Source organism: Myotis myotis, unplaced genomic scaffold, assembly GCF_014108235.1.
Source record: "Myotis myotis isolate mMyoMyo1 unplaced genomic scaffold, mMyoMyo1.p scaffold_m19_p_8, whole genome shotgun sequence".
NCBI lineage: Eukaryota > Metazoa > Chordata > Mammalia > Chiroptera > Vespertilionidae > Myotis > Myotis myotis.
In genome coordinates this window covers 65,197,721-65,214,031 of record NW_023416390.1, presented here as the reverse complement: position 1 = coordinate 65,214,031, position 16,311 = coordinate 65,197,721, and the positions used below count along the sequence as shown (strand labels likewise).

Sequence of the window (16,311 nt, the reverse complement as noted above, 5' to 3'; positions counted from 1 at the left end):
ACTGATAGCACTATAAATACCTGGCTGGAAGCCATATCTCTGCATTTCCCTGTATGTGGTGACTCTTAAAAATGGATACGTCCCTTGAAGGGGAGATATGCCTATAGAGTTGTTACAAGAAATAATGACGCCAGGTGGGGCATGAGGCCTCCAGGTCAGTGTAACTCCCTCACCTGCTTGATGTGTGTCTGATCTTGTATGGAAGCCACGATCTAGGAGGCCAGAAAGAAAACTCCCAGGTGGCTGTATGAACTACTACATGGATTGCTGCAAGGACTCCTTCAAAAGAGGAACACGGAACACTGCCCTACTGCTATACTATTTAGCTTGGTATTTGTTGGACTTACAGTAAATATTGATGAGGAGGACAAAAACAAATTAATGTGAGCTTTCATATTAAAAAAATTCATAGATATACTATTTGCTTTTCAAAAGAAATGTGGGTATAACTGGAAAATAATAAACCTCAACAGAATAGAATTTTTGACATGAGGATATGGCAGTAATGATTTTGAAATGATCATGAGTCACTAGAGGAGTGCTGACTTCCTTCTTCCTCCAGACTCTGTTGTGGTGTTAAACAGAGAGGTGTTGGGAGAATAAAGACTCCCTTCTGTAGAAAGGGCCACCGGAGAATGGTGTCCTCTGGGTTCCTATTAGGCAAATAGGTCTCGAGAGGGAGCATTTTGTGGTGATGATGTGGCATGGGGGATTGTCAATTGTTAATTAGTAATTACCTATATATCTAAAAGCCTAAGCAACTTTTACAACTGCTCAATCGACCAGTAGCTATGATGTGCACTGACCACCAGGGGGCAGCTCAACACAGGAGCTGCCCCCTAGTGGTTAGTGCGCTCCCACAGCCAACCTCCCGTGGCCACCCAACCTCCTGTAGTCCCTCCCTTTGGCCAGCAGGATGGTCAGTGTGCTCCCACAGCCAACTTCCTGTGGTTGGCCAACCTCCTGCAGTCCTTCCCCCAACCTGGCTGAGCTGGGCGAGACAGCCACTGTTAGCCCTGATCCCCAGCCAGGCCGATGGACCCCACCCATGCACGAATTCGTGAACCAGGCCTCTAGTACTAGCAATAATAGAGGTGCAGTAGAAAAGTATTGTTAGAAGGGATTATTGGAAAGAGTAGGGGCCTGGTGCATGAAATTCGTGCACATTAAAAGGAGATTAATTAGAGGAAATATATATATATTTTTTAAAGGAACAAGGCAGGAGTCCTGCCCACACAGTTAGTCTTTTTTTTTTTTTTAATATATTTTATTGATTTTTTAGAGAGGAAGGGAGAGAGATAGAGAGTTAGAAACATCGACGAGAGAGAAACATCGATCAGCTGCCTCCTGCACATTTCCCACTGGAGATGTGCCCGCAACCCAGGTACATGCCCTTGACCGGAATTGAACCTGGGACCTTTCAGTCCTCAGGCCGACGCTCTAGCCACTGAGCCAAACCGGTTTCGGCGAGGAAATATTTTAATATTGCTATTTGCCCTTTCTCTATTATAGAGTGTCAGAGATGAAAGAAAATTAGTAAAATGTATGTGAAAATCTTCTGTCAGAGTCTGGGGCACGCTGCGGGACCCAGAGTCAAGTCCCCGCCCACCCATGTGCACCTTGAAATTGCACAAGACCCAGACCCGGCCGGCCCCACACCCATTGGGCAAGATCCAGACGCAGCCGTCCCCACCCCCTTTCAGGTTCCCCAGTCCAGTGCAACCTCAGGTCCCCAAGCCCAATGCCAAGGCAGAGGGTGCGGCCTGAGGTCCCCCGGCCCTGCACTGGGGCAGGGGGCGCGGCCTCAGGTCCCCGGGGGTGGAGGGCATGGCCTGAGGTCCCCCGTCAAGCCCCGCCGGGCGGGGGCCATGGCCTCAGGTCCCCTGCCCCGGCCTAGTGCCACGCAGCCTCAGGTCCCTATGGGTGCAGCCATCTTGTGTTACTAGAACCCTGCCTCTACTGTGGGCGCTCCCATCTTGTGATGGAGTGAGGGTCAATTTGCATATTACCTCTTTGTTACATAGGATGGCTCAAGGAATGAGCTGAGTAGAGTGTGCCAACAAATGAAGCTTATAGCAGGCTCTAGCAGAGGGTTTATATGTCAAGGGGTGGCCAAAGATGACACAGTTATAGACATAGTGGTATAAATTGGATTTAGTCAGGTTTGTTTCTGAGTTAATTTTTTGTTTCTATTTTTTTGGGTAGTCACAAGCAAAGGTAAAAATTGATTTGCTCTATTTGAAATCATAGTAGGAGTTTAGAACCCTGCCCCCTATCTTTTTTTTAACCTCCATCCCATTGCCCTTCTTTCCTAAAGTGCTAGACTAGGCTAAGAGAAATTGAAATAATTGTCCTGAAAGTGTTATAACATTATATATTAGATCTTTTTTCTCATCTATAAATATTGCTATATGTATATCTAAAAATCTCAATCTAAAAATAACTACTCTACCATTATTATACTTTAAAAAGTTAGAAGTAGTCCTTAATTATCATCATGCACTAATCAGTTTTCAGGTTTTTCCAGTTATAAGTTTGGCTTTTTGTGGAGATTGTTTTTATTTTATTTTATAATTCTCTATTTTAATCAAGATCTAAATAAAATCCATGATTGCAATTGGATGATGTATCTCAAGTATTTCTGAATCTCGCGGTCTTCACTCTCACAATAATTGACTGGACTTGAGTTTATATGTACAATTTAACAATAGAGATTTTAGAAAATAGCAGTATATAAGAATTAAATATATGAGAAAATACTTAATCTAGTTTTTTATTTAGTCCCCATATGAATGTATTAACAATCAAAATAACTAGTTTGCAAGAAATCAGGAGCCACTAATAATAAGCCAACTTATTCATTTGTAAATAAAATCTATATAGTTGTTTTCTTAATTTGCCCTACAAGTGCATCTTAGAAAGTAAATATTATCCTGATTATTTAATCCCGGGTAGAAAAATAGTTCTCAAATGATTGGTAGTTTGCCCTAGATCACCCTTAGGAACTAGTTTAAAAACTTGAAGCACTTAATATTTTTTGCAGAGTAATAAAGATGTTTTTGTCTTTCTTTATACTACAGCCTTGTGTGAGTTTTAAAATAGATTGCAAGTAGACTGAAGATGAGAGTATGCTTGGTGTCAGTCAGGATAGGCTATATTGTGAGGTAGTGAGAAACAACCACAAAACCTCAGTGGTTTAAAACAACAAGTGTTTATTTCTGGTTCTCCTTGCATGTCCATCATGATCAGAGTTACCTCTGCTCATAATAGTCACTTAGGGACCTTATGGAGCAGCCACCATTTCAATCATTGCTGATTACCCTGGAAGGTCTTACAACTGCAATTAAGTGTTCCAGCCCAGAATTCACACATCCAAACACAGGCTGGGAGTGGTTAGTCTTCTATGCCTCAGAGAGAGGAACCAGCTATTGGTGAGCAGCACAAACAACTAACACTTTAAGTAATGAGTCTGTTACTAGACTGCTGACAGATGTGCTCATTCACTCATTTATGTATTAACCTAATATTTATTGAATGGCTTCTATGTACAAGTTATTTTACTAAACAGTGAAAATATTAAAGTGCATAAAACATGTTCCATTCCTTCTCTCTAAATTCTCAGAATCTAGTAGAGGCAAGAGGCAAGTAATTTTATATTAGGGCTCAACAAATGACCCATAGGCCAAATCTGGCCTGCAGCCTATTTTTATAGGGACCTTAAACTAAAAAATGTCTTACATTTTTAAAGGCAAACAAAAATAGAAGAGACTGTAAGTGACCCGTACAGCCTAAAATATTTACTGTCTGACACCTTGTAGTGAAAAACTTCACTGACCTCTGATCTATAACATCTGTCCTTAAATTTGAAGCTCCTCAAATAAATTGCAGTCTAGACCATTGTCAGATAAATGGTGCACAATTACCTTATAAGCTCTGCATACCCCTTAATAATGTGCCTTTAGTTTTATCTGATAATATATTTCTATGGAAATATATGTCTTTTCCTGTGTTGTTGGAATGGTGATTTAAAAAAAAATTTTTTTTGATCTTACAGAGAGAGAGGAAGGGAAAGAAGGAAGGGAAGGGAGGGAGGGAGGGAGGGAGGGAGGGAGGGAGGGAGGGAGGAGAGAAACATCAATTTGTTCCATATCTTTATGCATTCCTTTGTTGCTTCTTGTACGTGCCCTGAATAGGGATCAAACCTGTAACCTTCGCACATCAGGGATGACACTTCAACTAAAAGAGTTACCTGGCCAGAGCCAGAATGGTGATTTTATTAGCATCTTGAGTGCTCTTGTTACTGGGCTTTGGAGATACAGGGTCCCTGTTCAATTTGATGCATTATTTAGGTAGCCACAAAATTGTCAGACTTCTAAAATATGTTCATGCAGATATTAAGTAATAATTTATTGGCAAAAAGGAAGTAGAGTAACCATGAGAATATCTGCTTCCACAGAGAAATAAGGCCTAAACTTGATGGACTTTAGAAATCAGAGAATGGAAGTTCACATAAAAGTAGGGTTTTTATTTTCTGTACTATGGACTGGGCTACTCTATTAAGGATTATAATTTTAGATATTTCTTAAACCGAGTAAGAGGCTGTGGTTCAAAGTAAATGGGGTTCAAAGAATATATGTCAAGTCCCTGCTATGAATGAGGTACTTGAGATACAAGGACAAGTGACAATCACTCCTAGTGCTCAAGTTCAAAATAAAGAAAGAGTATTTTGATTCAGGTTGAGAGGAATAGGATTGTATAAAATAAATCTGTTTTATTCTAAAGCAATTTGGAGGGAAAGCCTCCAAAATACGTAACTTTCGTAGCATCAGAAGAGAAAAAATGCTTTTAGCTTATACTTAATACAGTCTTGTATTGACCATCAGAGCTCAATTCTGTTATATCTTCACTTTTATTTGCATGTTAGATTATGGAACACTGCCAGATTCCATACCAGTTTTAGGATCTACTCAAGGTATTCTAATGTGTGGAATGTGATTGTCAGTGCCAAAAACTCCTGTTTAACAACAGTCTAGAATTCTAGTCTTGGTCAAGGTCAGCTTCTATCCTGTTGAATTTTTATAGATTTGGGGGAATTTATTTATTTATTTATTTATTTATTTATTTATTTATTTATTTTTATTTATTTATTTATTTATTTATTTATTTATTTATATCTGGTGCTTCAGAGCTTGAACCAATACATGTTACTCTCAACTATTTTATAAGCATTGGAGTTTGTTTTGTTAGTGCACAAGCATATTTTTCAAGTGATTCCTAAGGTTCTTTCTAGGTTTATGACTGATTATGACTAGATGACAGATGTGAATCTAGTAACTTTAGTCAGATTTTGAGCTAGTATACTGAATGGTGTGTGTATACAGTGGGCACTTGTTTACATGTATATCAAGTTGGCATTGTATTTGACTAACCTTCTATTTGAGGATTGGCAGATTACTCTAAATACACCAAATGTGCCAGTGTTTACTATCAATTATGTATAATTCATTCCCCTGTCTGTTGACTGCTGCTATATGTAATTCTCAGTCCCTGAGAGTCCGCAGTGACTGGCCTAAAGAGAGGTCGTTTGGTCGCAGCAACAGGAAACCGAGAAGCAGCAGACAGTACAGAAGAGTGGGGAATTAAGACCAGCCCTTATGGGGAATTAAAACTCCGTGGAAAGGAACGACACTTCACTTTTTCATTTTTGTTTTATTTTATTATTATTTTGTTATCTCTTTTTTCTTTTTTCTTTATTTTTCCTTTTCCATTTGTTTCTTTATTTTCTATTTCTTTTCACAATTATTTTTCATCCTAGTTTTTTTATTTCATCCTATTTTTTGTAATTAATTTTTAAAATTTTTATTATTTTTTTTCTTCTCTTTCGCTTTCTTCTTATCACTCATCTTCTTTCTACTTCCTCTGTACTGAACTGAGGTCCTCCCCATATTCATCCAATTCCTTAAACTTACTTTATGTATATAAGCTCGGCCTCTACAGATTCTGCCCCCACCCTCTTTACTGGGTATTTGGGGTTTGTATGTTTTGGTTTATCTGTTTGTTCTCTGGTGTTTTTTCACCATATACATATTTTTTTCCTTTTTCTTTTTCTTCTTTTCTCTCATTTTTTCTCTCTTCGATATCATTTGTGCTCTCTTTTCTCTCCCCTAATTCTCTTTTCTCTGGTGGTCACTTATATTGGGGTTATCGGTGTCATGAGTACATTCGTGTTTTGTTCCCTTTGTGTCGTGTCTTGTCGAGTTGCATTTTGTCCTGTTTGGCCAATGTAGTAGGGAGCGAGCCACATAACCAGACACCTGGAGAGGAGACTCCATCCATGAACCAGTCAATAACACTCCAGACCCAACTACAGAGGCAGGAAGAAGGCGGCAGTGAGGGAGAGAGCATGAGTGAGTGAGTGAGCAAAAGAGGAGTGTGTGGACATGTGAGGAGAGTGTGTGTGTGTGTGTGTGTGTGTGTGTGTGTGTGTGTGAGAGAGAGAGAGAGAGAGAGAGAGAGAGAGAGAGAGAGAGAGAGAGAGAGGCAAAGTTAGATCCCGCAGGACCTTCGGGGACAGGCTGTCCGGGCTCGCCTAACCAGGCAGCCTCTGCTACCATTGCGAAAGTCAGATTATTATTTAAAATTGCCTTTATTTTATGTAGTTATTTTATTGTTAATTTCCATAAAGTGAACTGGCTTACAGCTTAGCCACTGCAAATATACCATCAAATAATGTCATATGACTGACTGCCCTTTCTATGGTACCTAAAATAGTCCAGTGTAAGTCCATTGATACTTCTTTCAACACATTTTCACCCTTTCAAATCTCTAATTTCTACATTACCAATTTAACCTTCTTGTTGCTAACTATGAGCTTCTTTTGGTCAATATTAATTGCACATATAATTTCACCTAACTTGGTACCATAGCTATAATTTGGAATTACCCAGTAATCCTGTCATTTTGTTGGAAAATTAATATAAAAAATAAGTGTATTAATTATTTTATCATTAAATTCTTTTATCAATTATTTTATTAACTATTAAAATATTCTATTATAAAAATATTTTATTCATGAATGCTATACAGATTTGAACAAATGACCCCCATACCTAACCTTCTAAGACATATTTATAGAAAAATAAATTTAATATTGTTGACTCATCTGTCATCTGTTCTTTACATATAGCTTTCCTGTCTTCATTTTCAATAGTCCACTGAAATATATGTCCAGGTCAACATTATAAAAATTTTTAAACAAAATTAAATGATAAAGTAATTGAAATTATTTATTGCTACTTAGGTCAGTTCTAATTAATAAAATGCTGACCTGGAGTCTCAGCAGAATTGTGAATAATTTTGCTCTATCTTCCTATTTCAAAACCTCTACCTTTGTATTCCCATAATTCTGAGTGCTAGGTTTTGCCTAACCTCATTCAGCCTGTCTTAGATCGGTGATTTTCATATCTATTAAAGGTAACAGTAGTGTTGACAGCAATAACATCCACTGAGGATATTGTTGTAGTTGGAGAAGCATTATCAGCTTTGAAAATACCAACTAGAGAAAGTGTAGCTTCAAAGAATCTTCTTGGTTAGTGGATGAATATAAAAAAATACACAATTTTCCATGTGCCTGAAATTCTCAAGTCAGAAAGCGGTCCCTTGCCCATATACTGTGTCCCCATCACAGTTATAGTCATGATCACTCTCCTTCCTATTAAAACTTTCCTTTGCACATTTTGATTAGTGTCCAGATTCCTGAAGCTATTTAATAAACCATGCTATCATGTTAATAAATGCAACTTTATCTTTAATAAATCTTTTGGAGTTATTAAAACCAAATCAAAACAAAAAAAATTAATCTTATTGTGTAAAGGAAATTTAGAATCAAGGTGAAGGTGGAATCTGGAGGCATGGAATTAGGAGCAGGTGATTAATCTTTCTTTCAATTATAGCAGATGTTGTATCCACATATAAATCTAGGAGTAAGTTTTGGTTAATCTGAGGCAGTTGTAATATGAGAGAAATAGTAAAATTATAATCCTTTAATAAAATCACTATATATGGAAATTCAGTGTATTCTCTTATTTAGTTTTGGACATCTCTTCTACAAATAGCAAATTTCAAATAACTTCAAAAAATTATCCAGGAATGTTGGGTCATAAAAGAAGTAGAAGTTTAATTTGAATTAATGTTACTTTCTTCAAAAAGTGTGAAGCACATACCGGATTTGATGCTTATCTTTTTTTTTTTTTTTTTATATATATATTTTATTGATTTTTTACAGAGAGGAAGGGAGAGAGATAGAGAGTTAGAAACATCGATGAGAGAGAAACATCGATCAGCTGCCTCCTGCACATCTCCTACTGGGGATATGCCCGCAACCCAGGTACATGCCCTTGACCGGAATCGAACCTGGGACCTTTCAGTCCGCAGGCCGACGCTCTATCCACTGAGCCAAACCGGTTTTGGCTTGATGCTTATCTTACACTTTTTAAATGGTCTGTGAGAAAGGTAAATACATATATGACTTCTTTGCTGATTTGTGTATCTACTGAATTTAAAAGTAAATACAAATTATGAAGTAATGAAAAAAGTTTAAAATAAAATAAAAATATTCAAAATTATTAAAAATTATGATTACAACTATGTAAATATACAACTATGTAAACAAATACTTGGTTATATTAAGGTTCTAGGATTAAGGCCTTTATTTTTCTAGATTCCAATATTTGTGTACTATAGTTGTTACTTTTATGATGTGAAGAATAAAATAAATATGCTTTTACAAGCTATCATAAAGATAAGATTAAATATAGAAAAGCATTTACTGATTCTAATTATAGCAAATTCAACAGCACTTATTAAATACTAGAGGCCGGTGCACAGATTTGTGCCGCAGTGGGGACCCTTGTTCTGGCTTGTGGGGATTGGGCCCAAACCGGCTCTCTGACTTAGCCCGAGGGGTCCTGGATTGCGAGAGGGCACAGGCCAGGCCAACGGACCCCACCGGTGCATGATCGGGGCCAGGGAGAGACCCCGGGAGGGCTCCAGGGTGTGTCCGGCCCCTCTCACCCAGTCCCAATCTGCTGGACCCCAACAGCAAGCTAACCTACCGGTCAGAGCGTCTGCCCCCTGGTGGTCCAGTGGGCATCATAGTTACTGGTTGAACTGTCGAAGATCAGACACTTAGCATATTAGGCTTTTATTATATAGGATAAGGATAATTCATGTACCAAAAAATACTGCATTTTCTTTAGAGTGTATTTCAGTGTAAGAAGAGCTCACAGTGTCAGAGTCCTAAGCAATTTTCAAAATTAATATTAAATAAGTTTTCATGTAAAGGGGTTAAGTAAATCTTAAGTTGTTTATTGTCTCCTCCAGACCTCCTTATTCCCCCAAACATCTTGAATAAAAACTCTACAAGGGTGGGGGTTCTTGTCTACCTTTTTAAATTATGTGTTCCTAGCATTTAAAAGTTTCTGGGACATAGTAGGGGCTTCATAAGTGTATATTAATTGAACAAATAACACATGAGAGAGATGTACAATGAACTAATGATTTATGTACAGATACTTCCAATGTACTCACCATCTCACCTATTTAGGCTGTATAACCAGAGCAATATAAACCTTGTGGGAAGGGTTAAAGATGCCTTGATTTGTAGAGAATGTAACAACTTGCAGCCAAGCAAAATCAACCTTGATAGAAAAACACCTCGCTCTAAGGAATAATGTGAGTATGTACAGTATGTATTGTAAGTAGGGTGGAGAGGTGTTAGGAATATCCCATAAGTCCTTGGTTTGCTTACCATAAATGGACCCTGTATTGCAATACAACCTAAGGTGGCACCCCCTCAGAAAGCTTTCCAGATTGTTTTGTGCATACTTTGAGTCTATCCTGAAGTCATAACTTTAATCCATCTGTTTCTTTCACATAGTGCCTCCTGCACTGTGGGGAAGTCCCGATAGCATAGAACACAAACCAAGCACATCAGTAATTGTTCATTTTGAAAGTGATTGAATCAATGTAGTAAGAAAATCATTTTATTTTGCTCATGGCCAATATATTCATTATTTCCTTTCATTCACTTAGGTGGGATTCTATGTAAATAATTTTTAGACTCTTTCTAATCTGCTTTCATTCTATAGCCTCTTTCTTTTCAGTTGCTATTTCCCTCTATGCTTCTTTTCTCTTTGTGGAAATATTTCACACTTCATATGCAAAACTGGAGGCATTCTCATGGATCCTTTGGACTCTGAGAAAGCATAATTTCCTTTCTCTAGCCTCAGATGTTTATAGTTTTAGGCCGAATCTGCTCTTTCCAGAACTTCTTGAATATTTATATTATAGATTAGAATCTCTCACTCTGAGCCCTAAGTTCTGAATCTTGTCATTCATTCAGTGTCTTCTGTGATAACTTCCCTTTTCTAGAGCACATATCTATCTTCCTGTCAAGATTCCTTTAAGTTTTGTTATTTCTTTTTGGTTCTGGCAAGTTCTCTAAACTCCACACATCTTTGTCATTTGCCCAGAACCACCAGCATCTTATTTTTCATCTCAGATGGTCATATTTCTCATTATTCACCTTTTAGCCCTGTTATTTCTTCTCTGATTGACATTAGCTCATTCATTCACTTATTCATTCAACAGATATTTAGTACACTACCAAGTACCAGAGCTGTGCTAGATGTTAGGATAAGCGGTAAAAGAAACAAATGTGGTCTACACCCTTGTGGAGCTGACTGTCCAGTTGAAACATAACACACTAATCTCACACATCTATTTCCATTATTAATTGTGTCTGACTTCAGAGGAAGGAAGTTTTTATTACAGAATTCTCTTATGCATTTGCACCCAAAAGGAATAAAATAATCTTACCTGTTTACCGGTACCTTTGGCACAATCTAAAGGCCATTTACTGTTTCCAACCAAAATGAATAGATTATCTTTTATAAAACTCTTGTCAATAATTATAACCAATATTTATTAGGCCTTGTGCTTCTTGCCCATTATGGGCATGATTTTCTATTGTCCCTACAACAAACTTATGATGAAAGAGGCACAAAGAAGTTAAGTCACTTGCTCAAAGTCATTGAGGTACTAAGTGAGAGAGTAGGGATTCGAATCCAAGTCTTTTTGTCCAAGAACCTGAGCTCTGTTGTCTCTCATGTTTGCTGGGTTCCATTCCTAGTGAAGTTAATCAGAAGTCAAATGTGTAAAATTTGTGTTTTCTCTTTGATCATATTAATATTTCTGTTCTATAAAATGTTGGGGAATATTTTTTCAAAAATGAAGATATAAACATATCTACAAAGCCAGTTTATGGTTAGTTTTGAGTATGAAAGAAAATATGACTTTTGAAACACTGGGAAATATTTACTACCAAATGGAAAATATTTTTGTGAAAAGATTGATTGCATGTGAGTATTATTATTTTAAATCATAAATAATTGGGAGTTAGCAAACTTTTTTTGTTAGTATTGAATTTTTTAAAATAAGATGAAAAGACAGCATACATAGTCCCCTCTAAGTCTATTATACATTTTTTTCACTTTATAATATTTATGTAACATATTTCATTAGAAAAATAAGAAATAGAGCATCCCAATCGAGACCTTACGTTCCAACCTGCTGTTATTGAAATTGTGTCCCCTTTTTTCCATTGTTTATAATGTTTATAAGACCTATTTTTTTATCCTTCACAAATTTTCACTTCCGGGAGATATTTTTCTTCTACATAATAATAGCCCACAAAATATTAAAAACCCAGCAGAAATTCTCTTGTTTTGTTTGTTTGCAACTTAATAATTTTCAATTTAATCTGATTGAATACATGTTTATGTAGTACTTAAAAGCACTCAACTTGCAGTCAAATAACAAGATCTTTACTTTTTTCACCATTAATGTTGGGCAAATTTACTTACTCTTTGCTTCTACTCTCATATAGAATGGCACCAGCTCCCTGTGACTTGCCTAACTAGAAGCTTCTTCTTTACATTGGGATTACAAAATTCTACCCAACTAGAATTTAAACTATCCAAAAACAAGGACATATAAACAAAAGGTATTGTATTAAAAAGCCATTGAAGAAATAAAGCAGTTTTGTCATATCTAAATTAATATCTACCCTTATTTTCTGCTTCTTAAGATACAGCTTTTAAAATATTTCAGTACAGTGTTGCTGACTTTCACGTCATTAGTTCAGTATAAATGTTTCATCATTGTTACATTGATTGTTCAATGGAAAACTTGAGCATAATAAGATCTTTGTCTGAGATACAAACCTTTATCTGAGGTTCCTATATATCTTTAAAAGATTCTCTCTCTCTTTTTTTAGTACCAAGTAATTAATCTTCAATATGAGAATATCATGTACTTTTAAGAGTGGTTCAAGCTTATTCTGTATTGGTTCATCATCTTTAAAAGAAAAAATTATCTTTACTTTAAAAAATATATCACCATGAATTTCTTGGAAGAAAGACATTATATAAATACAGGGTATCTTATCACTATTTATAGAATAGTTTTGCTATTTCTTTTAATGGTGGCTGTTTCTTTTCCTGAGGCTTTTCCTTCCAAATTAAATTGATTTTTTTCTTCAGATAAATACTCAGAAGTGAAATGCTGGTTGTATGGTGGTTTCTGTTTTTAATTTTTAAAATTAATCTCCATACTGTTTTCCATACTGTAAACTGGCTGCACTACTTTACATTCCCACCAGCAATGTGAGAATGTTCTCTTTTCTGCACATCCTCTGCAACACTTGATATTTCTTGTCTTTTTGGTAATAGCCATTCTGCCAGGTATGAAGTGATATCTCATTGAGGTTTTGGTTTGCAGTTCCCTGATGATTAGTGATAGTTGATGTTGAGCATCTGTTCATGTGTCTGTTGTTCATCTGCATGTCTTCTCTGGAGAATGTCTATTCAGCTCCTCTGCCCATTTTTTTAATTGGATTTTTTCTGTTGTTTCTATGGATTTTATGGCAGTGTTTCTATGAAAAATATTTTTAGGGTGTATCTATTTTCTTTACTCCACCCTTGCTCCTCAAACATAAAAACAACCCGACTACAGCTTTCACATGATTTCTGAGTCCCCTTATCCCTTGGTGCAATGCGAGTGGGAATTCCAACAGGCCCGGATTATGGCTGAAGGCTCCTTGAATAAGATGCAGGATGAGTATGGGGTTCTTTTTGCTTCTCCTAGCTTCTCTATTTTCATTCTTTACTTCTAGACTCTAGGAACTGTCTGCCTAAATCCTTTTCTGTTTATATTAGCTGTAGTTCTCATATTTATTTGGAAATAATGGCACTATGTTTCTTTCTTTTTAAATTATCCACTTCATCTCTGTGACTCTTTCATAAGGAAGCCTAATAGTTTTTACTAAGAGATGCATGATATGTGCTTTAAGCTATTAAATAACTGAGGCTGGGAAGAAAGAATATTGGTGTACTACTGTCAAGAAGTTAGAAAAAGTAGAAGAACAGTCTTTTCTTTTCTTGCAGATTATTAGGTTAAGTAACAGTTTCCTAAGGAATACTCCCATTGGACTCTTGCAATAAATGATCTCTCAATTTCACTCTGTCCTTTACAAATATACACAATGTACACGGTGATAGACTGCTTTATTTTTTATTTATTTTTTTATTTTAAATATAGTTTGTATTGATTTCAGAGAGGAATGGAGAGGAAGAGAGTGATAGAAACATCACTGATGACAGAGAATCATTGATTGGCTGCCTCCCACATGCCTGCTCACTGGGGATCAAGCCTGCAACCCAAGCATGTGCCCTGACTGGGAATTGAACCTACTGGTTCATAGGTTTATGAACTTTCTGATTCGTAGGTTGATGCTCAACCACCGAGTCACGTGGGCCGATTTGCTTTTATTTTATTTTCTTTTTCATATTTTTCTTTTAATCTTTATTATAGAAAGTATCACATAGGTTTCCCCCCCCCCTGCCTCCCATTAACCTCTTCCAGCCCTCCCCTATTCCCCCACCCTCAGGCCTGTGTCTAGGGGTTATGCATATATGCATACAAGTTCAAACTATCTTGCAAACAAGAATTTTTTTTTTCTTAGAAAGTAATCACATGAGAGGCTATGCGCTCATTTCAGTGCTGCTATTTTGTTTAAATGCTTTTGTAACTCAGATAGTCTTCACAGTCTGTGCCATTATTTTGAACGTTACCTGTATTATCAGATAATTTACAGACAGCTTTCTGAGTAATGATTAATGAGCAAGATTTTTGTTTTTGTGTTTTGTTTGTTTCTTGGTCAAAAACAAGTAAAAGTTAAAAAGCAGTAGACTTTTGTGGGGCTTTTAAATTAATTTTAGTATTTCTAGAAGAGGTTCAAAGCTATTTGGAACAATTGTAGCCTTGTAATCCTATACTTTGAATGGGGCAACATTTATTTGGTGTATAAGGTTTTGTATGTATTTTAAAATGCATACTCATTATATTTAGGTTTACTGTTATATAGGTGTATTTAAACATTCAGATATAGACATATATGACATAAGGTCATTGGGAAGTTGAAGCTATGGGAATCCAGATACAAAAGAATTTCCTTGAAAACCCAGCATGTTTTAATTTTTCTTTAATTGTTTTGAACTGATACATATATCTGGAAGAGCAGAGGAGACTGATCTGGAATAACATTTTTATAAGTAATGTTTGTTAAGTGCCCACGAAATAACATGTAATTACTGCCTATTGTATATTCATCCTATTTAATCTTCATAACAAATGACCCTACATGATTGATTTGGCCCCTGATTGTCTCTCCACCCTCATTTGTAATCCATATTCAGTTTCTTACACATCAAGCTCCTTCCTGTTTTAGAATATTTACAGCAAGTATTCCCTGTATCTTCCCTTCAGAATGTTCTTCCCTTCAGTCTTTTCCCTGTCTGGCTCTTGTTAGTCAGGTCTTATCTTAAATGTTAACTCCTCAGAGAAGTCTTCTCCAACCACCAACCACCAATCTAAAGAAATCACTCAAGTCACATCACCGTCTTTTCATTGGGTATAGCACCTCCTACCATCCAGTATTTTCCTATTTGTTTACATGTTTATTGTTTCTCTTACCAATGAAATGTAATGGAGCTCCAGAAGAACAGGAACCTTACCTGTCATGTTCACCACTTTTTAAACAGCCTGGCCAAGAAATAGCTGTAGGAATAAATGGATGAATTGGGTCTAGAAAATGTAACAGATTATTCAGGTTAAAGTAGACTAGAAGTAATGAGGATTTAAGGATGTTTGGACCAGTGATTCTCGCAGCCTGCTAAACAAACCTGGCCAGCAGCATCAGCATCACCTGGGAATTTGTTGGAAATGCAAATTCCAAGGACCTATTGAATCAGAAGTTCTGGTTGTGGGACCCCACACTCTGTTTTATTTTTTTAAATATATATATATATATATATATATATATATATATATATATATATATATATATACATTTCAGAGAAGGAAGAGGAAGAGATAGAAACATCAATGATGAGAGAGAATCATTGGTTAGCTGCCTCCTGCACCCCCACAACTGGGGATCCAGCCTACAATGCAGGCATGTTCCCTGACCAGGAGTTGAACTGGTTCCTGGGTTGATGTTCAAACATTGAACCACACCAACTGGACTGCACTCTGTTTTAATAAGCTTTCCAGGTGGAGATTTCAATGTAGAATCACTGATTTAGATATTTCTTTGCACCAATGCTCAGAATTATTAGTTTTGTTTGTTTGTTTATAAACCAGATTATTAATTTAAAATGTATTTTTTCTGTGCATGATTTTGTTATCAGTATATTCTTTAAATTTTCACATATCAGACATTTCAAAAATATACAACTCCAATCAAGAGTCAATATAGATAATTCAGTGAATTGAAGACATAATTTTGTTTATTTAAATAGCTTAAGACTCAGCTTCCAAAAGTATTTAAAAAAATTTTAATTTCTAAAGAAGTTTCTTTCTTTGGAATTTCCTTGAACCTGCTTCAGAGAGTAATTAAAGTTTTAATAAGTTGTAGACAAAACTTGATCAAAATGTATTGGCATTCTAAGGATTAGTATATCCTAGTATTTCTTACAAACCTCTAGGAAAATTCAGTTCAGAGCCTTGTATTTGAAGCCTACTGCTCTAAAATGAAGGTTTACTCAGGGACTTTAAAATGTTTTAAAATCCCATTTATATTGTATCTGTCTTGAAATTTTAATTTCCACTATCATCTTTATATGTGCCCTTTAAGTAGTATTAATAACTACATTTAGTAGTATGAGTATCCTATATAATAAAAGAGACATG

At 36.2% G+C, this 16,311-nt stretch overlaps 1 protein-coding gene across 1 annotated transcript in view; it reads left to right on the top strand.

Moving 5' to 3' along the window:
• The window catches only part of MBD5 (methyl-CpG binding domain protein 5), a 409,514-nt gene that overhangs the window by 36,347 nt on the left and 356,856 nt on the right, over nucleotides 1-16,311 (top strand). The window contains exon 3 of the mRNA XM_036319644.1: nucleotides 11,948-12,064. The gene's annotated coding sequence lies outside the window, so the exon portion shown is untranslated. The remainder of the gene's footprint in view (nucleotides 1-11,947; nucleotides 12,065-16,311) is intronic.